The sequence below is a fragment of the Erpetoichthys calabaricus genome, chromosome 11 (genome assembly GCF_900747795.2).
Source record: "Erpetoichthys calabaricus chromosome 11, fErpCal1.3, whole genome shotgun sequence".
NCBI classification, from domain to species: Eukaryota; Metazoa; Chordata; class Cladistia; order Polypteriformes; family Polypteridae; genus Erpetoichthys; species Erpetoichthys calabaricus.
Genome location: NC_041404.2, coordinates 53,837,225 through 53,846,812, shown reverse-complemented (window position 1 = coordinate 53,846,812; position 9,588 = coordinate 53,837,225).

Sequence of the window (9,588 nt, the reverse complement as noted above, 5' to 3'; positions counted from 1 at the left end):
TTTACATATAAGAGCTGGAAAGCATTTCAAATCACTAATCAGCACACAGATAAATGGGAAAATTACACAAACATCTCCATGTTATTATGTACTGTAGACACCATTCAAAAATAAAGACTTGGGCAGAAATAAGTCTACTTATATGTATTAGAACATTAGAACAATCTGGACAAGAACAGGTCATTCAACCCAACAAAGTTCGACAGTCCTGTCCACGTAATTCTTCTAAAAAAACATCAAGTCGAGTTTTGAAAGTTCCTAAAGTCCTACTGTCTACCACACTACATGGTAGCTTATCCCATGTGTACGCAGTTCTCTATGTAAAGAAAAACTTATTAATGTTTGTGCGAAATTCACCCTTAACAAGTTTCCAACGGTGTCCCCATGTTCTTGATGAACTCATTTTAAAGTCACCGTCTCGATCCACTACACTAATTCCCTTCATAATTTTAAACCCTTCAGTCAGGTCTCCTCTTAATCTTCTTTTTAAACTGGAAAAGCTCAGCTCTGTTAATCTTTCCTCATAACTCATCCCCTGTAGCCCTGGAATCAGCCTAGTCGCTCATCTCTGGACTTTCTCTAGTGCTGTTATTTCCTTTTTGTAGATCAAAGCTGCCCCCAGTACTCCAGATGAGGCCTCACCAGTGTGTTATAAAGCTTGAGCAGAACCTCCTGTGACTTGTACTCCACACATCACGGCGCTATATAACCTGACATTCTGTTTGCCTTCTTAATGGCTTCTGAACACTAGCTGACAGTTCATAGTGTCGAGTCCACCATGACTCCTAAATCCTTCTCATAAAGTGTAATCTCGATTTTCAGACCTCTCATTGTGTATTCAAACCTCACATTTTTACTTCCTATGTGTAATTCTTTAAATTTACTGACATTGAATTTCATCTGCCACAAATCTGCCCAAGCCTGTATGCTATCCAAGTTCTTCTATAATGATTTAAAGGATTTGCAAAGTATCTGCCAATCCACCAATCTTGGTATCATCTGCAAACTTAGCCAGCATGTTACTTATATTCCTTTCGAAATTATTTATATGTATTAAAAATAGCAGCATAAATGGTTATCAGTGAAGAAAATATAAAGTTAAAATGTTATATGGCGATTATTCAAAAAGTAATGGCAATTTAAAAATGATGCTGTAACCTGACACAATACAACACATTCACAATGGCTTATGGGTAGTTTGAACATGCGCAGTGCAGTGTAGTTGAAGCCGAAGTCAAATGGATACGGACTCTCCAACAACACGCCATGTAGAGATTTCTTTGGGCAGAAGGAATGAAACTGCTAAAATATATTTGAATTATTTATTCATTATTATTTTTTTCTTGCCAAATATTTCATTTATGAATTACACTATGGACCCGACCATGAAAACTATACAGTTATACAGCAGTTTATCTCAACTTTCAGCTATGACAGTATTCTTTGTATGCTATACAGCCTAAATGACGACAACATTAGAACAATTGCGTCAAGAACAGGCCATTCAACCAAACAATCTTGTAGCCTCGCTACTTAAAAGATATTACATATCCCAGCAGCCCCAGTAGTGTAACGGAATTTTACAGTTAATGACTGAGGACAGCGTTACCTTAATGGTGCTACACCAACCAGCCATCGCTAGGATGCACTGAAGACTTTTTACCTCCTTGGGTGCTGTATAGTCCACTATAGGCTTGACTTTCCTCGTGACCACCCGGAACCTGTCTGCTGACACCACATGGCCAAGGAAGGGAAGCTGGTCTTGGAGAAATCTACACTTCTTGGTATTGAGTGTAAGATGAGCCGTGTGTAGTCATTGGAAGATGGTGTTGAGGTCCTTTTAAATGTTGTTGGACAGAAGGGGACAACACAATGATGTCATCTATGTATACAAAACAAGTCTTCTCGATGAGCCCCTGAAGGACTTGCTCCATCAGCCATTGAAATGATGCCCCTGAATTTTTCAAATCCAAAGGGCATCACCCAGAACTGGAACAACTCCTCCGGGGTGAATGACAGCCATCCTCTCAATGCTATCCTTCCCCATCCTCACCTGCCAATACCCACACTTCATGTCCAGTCAGCTGAACATGCAAAGACTCTAAGATGTCGTGAACAAGCGGCATATGTTAGGCATAATGAAGGGTCTTCGTGTTCAGTTTCCTATAATCAACACAAAATTAGTAGGTCCCATCGGGTTGTGGTACAAGAACTGCAGTACTAGCCCACAGCAATGTGGGAGGCTCAATCACCCCTTCCGCAAGGATCTGGTCAACCCACTCATTGATTATTCCTCTTTTCAGAGGTGACATTCTAAAAGCTCTGGGTTGAACAGGGACTTGTATGACTATGATGACACACCACCTCAGTCTGTCCTAGTTTGTCCGACCACACTGAGTGCCACCTCCTAAGCAATGACTGAACGAGCTCCAGCTCCTCAAGAATCACCTACTCTACTGGGCTGGACTCGTCAGCCACTAGCGCAAGGTAATAATGCAAGATAGGCCAAACCCAGTCACTCTAAGCCTTACTCCCGAACTGTTGGACATCACCCACTGGCAACTCCTACTCCAGTCATAATATTAGTGAGTCCATTCCTAACAACAAGAGCATTGACAGGTGGCAGTCTTCCAGGACATACACTTCAGTCTCCCAGAGGGTCTCATGCAAAAAGAGCCACAAAGGAACTTTGCCTTTTGTCCCATGCATCCTTCCAACGGCAAGAAAGGATTTTACTTTTGTACTTTCCCTAAGTGGCTCGTAAGGAACTTTAAGCTTTTCCCACAACCTGTATTTCATTAGGGCATGAGTGCTACCTGAATTAACGACTGCCTCTCCTGTGACACCTCACTCTTGTAAGAGAGTTACGGAGGCTGGCACCAAGGTGGCACAGGGTTCTGCTAATGCCTTCCCTTGTGGTTTGGGACAGGGGACAGCCCAAGGCATGGCACCCTTGTGAGACCATCAAACCCAAATGGCTGCCCAGTCCTTCCCCACTTTGGATCCCAACTTCACCAACTCATCTAACAGTCTACTAATCGTGGTGATGCTAAGAGTCACACCATCAAGAAGACGGTAATTTATTTATTTTATGATAGAGACCCAGTGCTGCACAGACTCACTGACAGAGAAACAGTTATTGGCCAAAAGAATTGATAAATAACAAGGAAACATATTAATTAGAAGAAGAAAAAAAAAAGACTGAACAACATGCAAAAAGACAGACAGATAATTCCAATCCCTTTGGCATCTTGCTGGTTCCCTTTTTAAAGGGCCTGCTGTCTCAATCTTCTTCCTAGCAGCCCCTGCACTCTCTGAAACTGTCCAATAGCTTTATACCGACAGGGCTATCTTTTAAGCAGTGCTGCTACAAGCTTGTTGGTCCTTACCTCAATTGTCAAAAATAACATCTAGTCAATATCTGAATGTCCCTAAAATCCAACAATTGTGCAAACCAGTAACTAAGATCAGGGGTATCGAACTCCAGGCCTGGTGGGCCTCAGTGGCTGCAGGTTTTCATTCTAACCCTTTTCCAAAACACTGGCCAGTTTTCATTGCTAATTAACTCCTTTTCCCTTCATTTTCATAACCCTGTTTTTAAGGATTCAGTCCTCTGAATTGATTCCTTTCTTCATTAAATGGCAGCCAAACAGAAACGAGACGTGAAACGAGCCAACAGATGACCAGCTAAACTGGGATTTCAAACTCCAACCAATTTTCACTCCAACCAGTCTCTTAATGAAAAGCTGATTCTTGCTGTTAATTAAATTCGTTATTTAATTCCACAGCTTGTTGCTGCTCTCATTCTGCCACAGCAGACATTTCTAAAACTGTTGATTTTCTGTTTTTTCTAAGAACACCGTTGAGATGACCTGAGAGATCAGCCTTACTGAGACCTTCACCTTTCGTTATTTTCAGATATTATGTTTTGGGCACAGGTGTGGCGGCTTGTTTTGTGTCTCATTATCGTTTGCCTGCTAGTTAAGGAAAAAAAGACAACTAAGGGGTTTGAGTCAAGTTAATTAAAACTAAGGCAAAAGAAGTTAATTAGCAGCAAAAACTGGTCACTAATGAAGAAGATGGTTAGAATGAAAACCTGCAGCCACTGCGACCCTCCAGGACCGGAGTTCAACACCTGTGCATTAGATAGATAGATGTGAAAGGCACTATATAACAGGTAGATAGATAGATGTGAAAGGCACTATATAATAGGTAGATAGATGTGAAAGGCACTATATAATAGATAGATAGATAGATGTGAAAGGCACTATATAAGAGATAGATAGATAGATGTGAAAGGCACTATATAATAGGTATATAGATAGATGTGAAAGGCAGTATATAATAGATAGATAGATGTGAAAGCACTATATAAGAGGTAGATAGATAGATAGATAGATGTGAAAGGCACTATATAATAGATAGATAGATAGATAGATGTGAAAGGCACTATATAATAGGTAGGTAGATAGATGTGAAAGGCACTATATAATAGGTAGATAGATAGATAGATAGATAGATAGATAGATAGATAGATAGATAGATGTGAAAGGCACTATATAATAGGTAGATAGATGTGAAAGGCACTATATAATAGATAGATAGATGTGAAAAGCACTATATAAGAGGTAGATAGATAGATAGATGTGAAAGGCACTATATAATAGGTATATAGATAGATGTGAAAGGCACTATATAATAGATAGATAGATGTGAAAGCACTATATAAGAGATAGATAGATAGATGATAGATAGATAGATAGATAGATAGATAGATAGATAGATAGATAGATAGATGTGAAAGGCACTATATAATAGATAGATAGATAGATGTGAAAGGCACTATATAATAGATAGATAGATAGATAGATAGATAGATAGATAGATAGATAGATAGATAGATAGATAGATAGATAGATGTGAAAGGCACTATATAATAGGTAGATAGATAGATGTGAAAGGCACTATATAATAGATAGATGTGAAAGGCACTATATAATAGATAGAAAGATGTGAAAGGCACTATATAATAGATAGAAAGATATGTAAGGCACTATATAATAGATAGATATGTAAGGCACTATATAATAGATAGATAGATAGATAGATAGATAGATAGATAGATAGATAGATAGATAGATAGATAGATAGATAGATAGATAGCGTCACCAGATGAAATAGACCAGGGATGACAGACAAAATATTGAGGTGCCTGTCAAGAACTGGCAGTCCCAAAAGCACATAAGTCCCCTAAATACTTCCAAAATTGTCCTCTAAGGGGGATTACCGTCAAAATCCCCAACTAGAAACAAAAAGGGCATTGAAAAATCTTTATAAATTAGAAGGTCTATTTTTAACAAAACTGATCTGTAGCACAGAAAGCTCCTTAGAGGGCAAAAGAAATTGCCTGCGAAGGCAAGGCAATCCACAGCAAACACAGTCCTAATACAAAATCCTAAGCTAAAATAAAAAACAGTACACACATTCAAAAATCCTCACACACACACAAAAGCCACAAGGAAACTCTCCACTGTCTCTCACCACTACTTAGCACATTTGAAATGAACCACCTTGAATTTCCAGGGTGCAGGGCAGTTCCTACTGGTGATTGGCACATAGCCCCGCCTCTTGGGGAACCACCCCTAAATCACATGGAACATAACACAAGCCACATAGAAACATACAGAAAATCGCAAATAAAGAATGAACACTGTATCCATAAATAACAGAATAAAATGGACAAAAAGACATTAAACATGAACTTGAATCCTAGCCAGAGGAAGAACCCTTGTTGAGATATAAGAATGCCAACTTGGCAAGCAGAATCAGAAAAAAAAAAAGATAGTGCTCTTGGCACTCAGGTTAGACTGGTTTCCAGCAGTACAAAGATATAACACTTCAGCAGGAGCTCTGTCACTTTTGAGCTCCAGATCCAGAATAAGCGCCTCCTTCTGGGGACTGCCTACCCTGAGTGGAAGGGGCGGAGCTTTTTTCCGAGCATTGTTGGCGGGGCTAGGTGATATCCTGGGAGGTCTTGTCAGAACTGTGATGGAGAGAGAAGAAATGGTAAGCACCAGCACCCCCTCTTGTCCCAAAGTGGTATCGATTGCCTTCTCAGAATGAGAAAGTTGGTCCCCAGGCATGCACGCGAGACAATAGATAGACATGGATGACGCTATATTATAGACAGGCAGATGTGAAAGGCAAACAGACAAAAAGATTTTGTTATCTGCATTCTTCTAGTGGCTAAACCACAAAAAGCAGGCTCAAATGCTCTTACGGTGTATTATAATAATACGCCAATCACTTTAACTGTAATTACTGTACATCATTAAAATGCTTATGGCAGAGAAATTTGCTTACATGCAGACAGCATTATTTTTTACTCTTTAGTCATTAGACAGCTAATTAGTAATTATTAGCTGAAGCCACCTTTCTGTTGTAGCTCGAACAAATGGAGGACCAGATCAGTAAAGTGAGGAAAGCTGAAGTTAAAAACAGAAGAACTATATTTTTGCATGTTCTTTCTTTTTTGTCTTTTTCCTTGGGGCATTATTTCTTTTTTTTTTCCTTTCTTTAAGTTGCCACCCATAGGAATGAAAAATCCAAAAAGAGATCTCCTTATTATCTTCTTGGTTCTCCTTGACAACAATGAGATCAGAAAGAAATAAAATAAAGATGATGTCTTTTGTCTCCTGCTTCTCAGATTTTTCTCCTGAGACAAAAATAAGTCCTGGTGTCCTCACAAAGGTTTCCTCGATCTCCTCAAAGTCACACAATGGGCTCAGATTTTCCAAGTAGTGACATTTTTTTGCAATTTTGGCAGATGTTTGTGGTAATAAAACACTTTACTACGATTACTGCAGTCCTTTCTTCTCAATAACACGATCAGTTGCCCTAATTTATATAAGCGGTGCTCCATTTAGATCTGGACTAAAAGGCAGGCGGTGTGGTGTAGTGGTTAACAGTTTGGCCATCAGCCCCTGAGGTTGCGACTTCAAATCCCACTACTGACACCTGTATGAACCAAAAGCAAGACACTTCGTGTGCTCCAAGGGGAAAAACAAACAAAATCAAACCAATCATATCTTAAATGTTCCTAGTCAACTTAGAAAAAGGCATCAGCCCAATAATAAGTAAAAAAATCTGAGCTCTTGAAAGAGATGAAAACAAGAGTAGAGGACTAGAGTGAGATCACACCAAATATAATGTGCTTTTCTAACCAAATTTTGAATGTTGTTTCCTTTGACCTCAGTTGTATCTCAGGTCTCCTTTTTATCTAAAGCTTTTCCTCCTAAGGAATTTTAGAAGCAACATCTGTGGCAAAGTTGATCCTTAAATGAAACATAAATTGAGAATCTCATGAGCCATCAAAGTTCAACCTTTGAGCAGTAAAATTATCCTTAGGGGTGATATTTTATATTTATTGATCTTTTTCATTGCTTGCTGATCAAAAGTGAGCAGATCGTGGGCTTTATGTTCATCTCTAGAGGTTGTCACACATGTGCGCATCGGAGACAGCTAGAGGGCTTAAATAAGAGGAGTACCATGCCAGACCAGGGGGTGGCGAGCTGCACTGACTTTTTCTCTCTCCATCCTCTGAAGACTATCCTCAGGAAATCCCACTAGGTGGCGACGCCATTGATGACATCACTTCCAGAACCGGCACCATTGATGATACCACTTCTGGTACTGGTGCTCTGGACAACGTCACTTTTGGTCTCGACAACATCACTTCTGGTTCCGGTCCAGATGTTGTCACTTCAGGTCACGGCCTTTAGAGCTGCCATTTTACCAAAGTCAAATCAGTTCTGTTTTGGACATTGTACCATGCACAACTCTTGGAAAAAATACCCATTTTGCAGCCAGGGATATTATACAGGTGGCTGCCCCAAACCTTTGATGTTTCCTGTGTCTTATTGTGACAGTGGCGTTGTTGGAAGGATGGATGCCCAGAAGACATAGATGGACATAATACCATGCACAACTCTTGGAAAAAAAAAACATTTTGCAGCCAGGGATATTATACGGGTGACTGCTCCAAACCTTTGATGTTTCCTGTGTCTTATTGTGACAATGGCGTAGTCGGCAGGATGGATGCCCAGAAGACATGGATGGACATTATACCATTCACAACTCTTGGAAAAAAATACCTATTTTGCAGCCAGGGATATTATACAGGTCTCTGCCCCAAACCTTTGATGTTTCCTGTGTCTTATTGTGACAGTGGCGTAGTCGGCAGGATAGATGCCCAGAAGACATGGATGGACATTATACCATGCACAACTCTTGGAAAAAAAATACACATTTTGCAGCCAGGGATATTATACGGGTGGCTGCTCCAAATCTTTGATGTTTCCTGTGTCTTAGTGTGACAGTAGCGTAGTCGGCAGGATGGATGCCCAGAAGACATGGATGGACATTATACCATGCACAACTCTTGGAAAAAAATACCTATTTTGCAGCCAGGGATATTATACAGGTCTCTGCCCCAAATCTTTGATGTTTCCTGTGTCTTATTGTGACAGTGGCGTAGTCGGCAGGATGGATGCCCAGAAGACATGGATGGACATTATACCATGCACAACTCTTGGAAAAAAATTCCCATTTTGCAGCCAGGGATATTATACTGGTCTCTGCCCCAAATCTTTGATGTTTCCTGTGTCTTATTGTGACAGTGGCGTAGTCGGCAGGATGGATGCCCAGAAGACATGGATGGACATTATACTATGCACAATTCTTGAAAAAAAATACCCATTTTGCAGCCAGGGATATTATACGGGTGGCTGCTCCAAATCTTTGATGTTTCCTGTGTCTTATTGTGACAGTGGCGTTGTCGGCAGGATGGATGCCCAGAAGACATGGATGGACATTATACCATGCACAACTCTTGGAAAAAAATACCCATTTTGCAGCCAGGGATATTATACGGGTCTCTGCCCCAAATTTTTGATGTTTCCTGTGTCTTAGTGTGACAGTAGCGTAGTCGGCAGGATGGATGCCAAGAAGAAACAAGGAGAGGACCTAAAGATTTACCAGATGGGAGAGTACCGAGGGCCGAGTTTCCAAGTGGAAGAGATCATCCCGTGGTCCGGAAAAACCCGGTGCAGGCTCCGCTCCCAATATACTTGTCCGGGCCAATCCAAGAAACATAGGGAGAGTATGGGACAGACACACAGAAGTGAGCTTGTTCCTATGGGGGAAGTGAAGGGGACATATTATGCCCCCGCACTAGGGTTAAGACCCTAGCTATATGTGGGGCATCCCCAGACCAGCAAGTAGAGGAAAGTAAAAAACTGGAAATCTGACCCAAAATGGCCGACCCAGGAGCAAACTTTTGTTCTCCGGATAAGAGTATCACTTTATATTGTACAAGGAGTATTATTATAGCAGGTGGACTTGTGGTGTTTCTCAAACCACATCAAGGTTGTCATTCCAAGACAGCCACTAACAAACCTTTCTGTCCATGTGTTGCTCATTTCTTTCTCGAAGAGCAAAGTTCTCCTGACGTCTCCTCCAGACGCTCTTTACAAGCTGCCAAGGATGCATCTCAAAAAATGAAAAGCACTCCGTGTAAGATAAATAAAG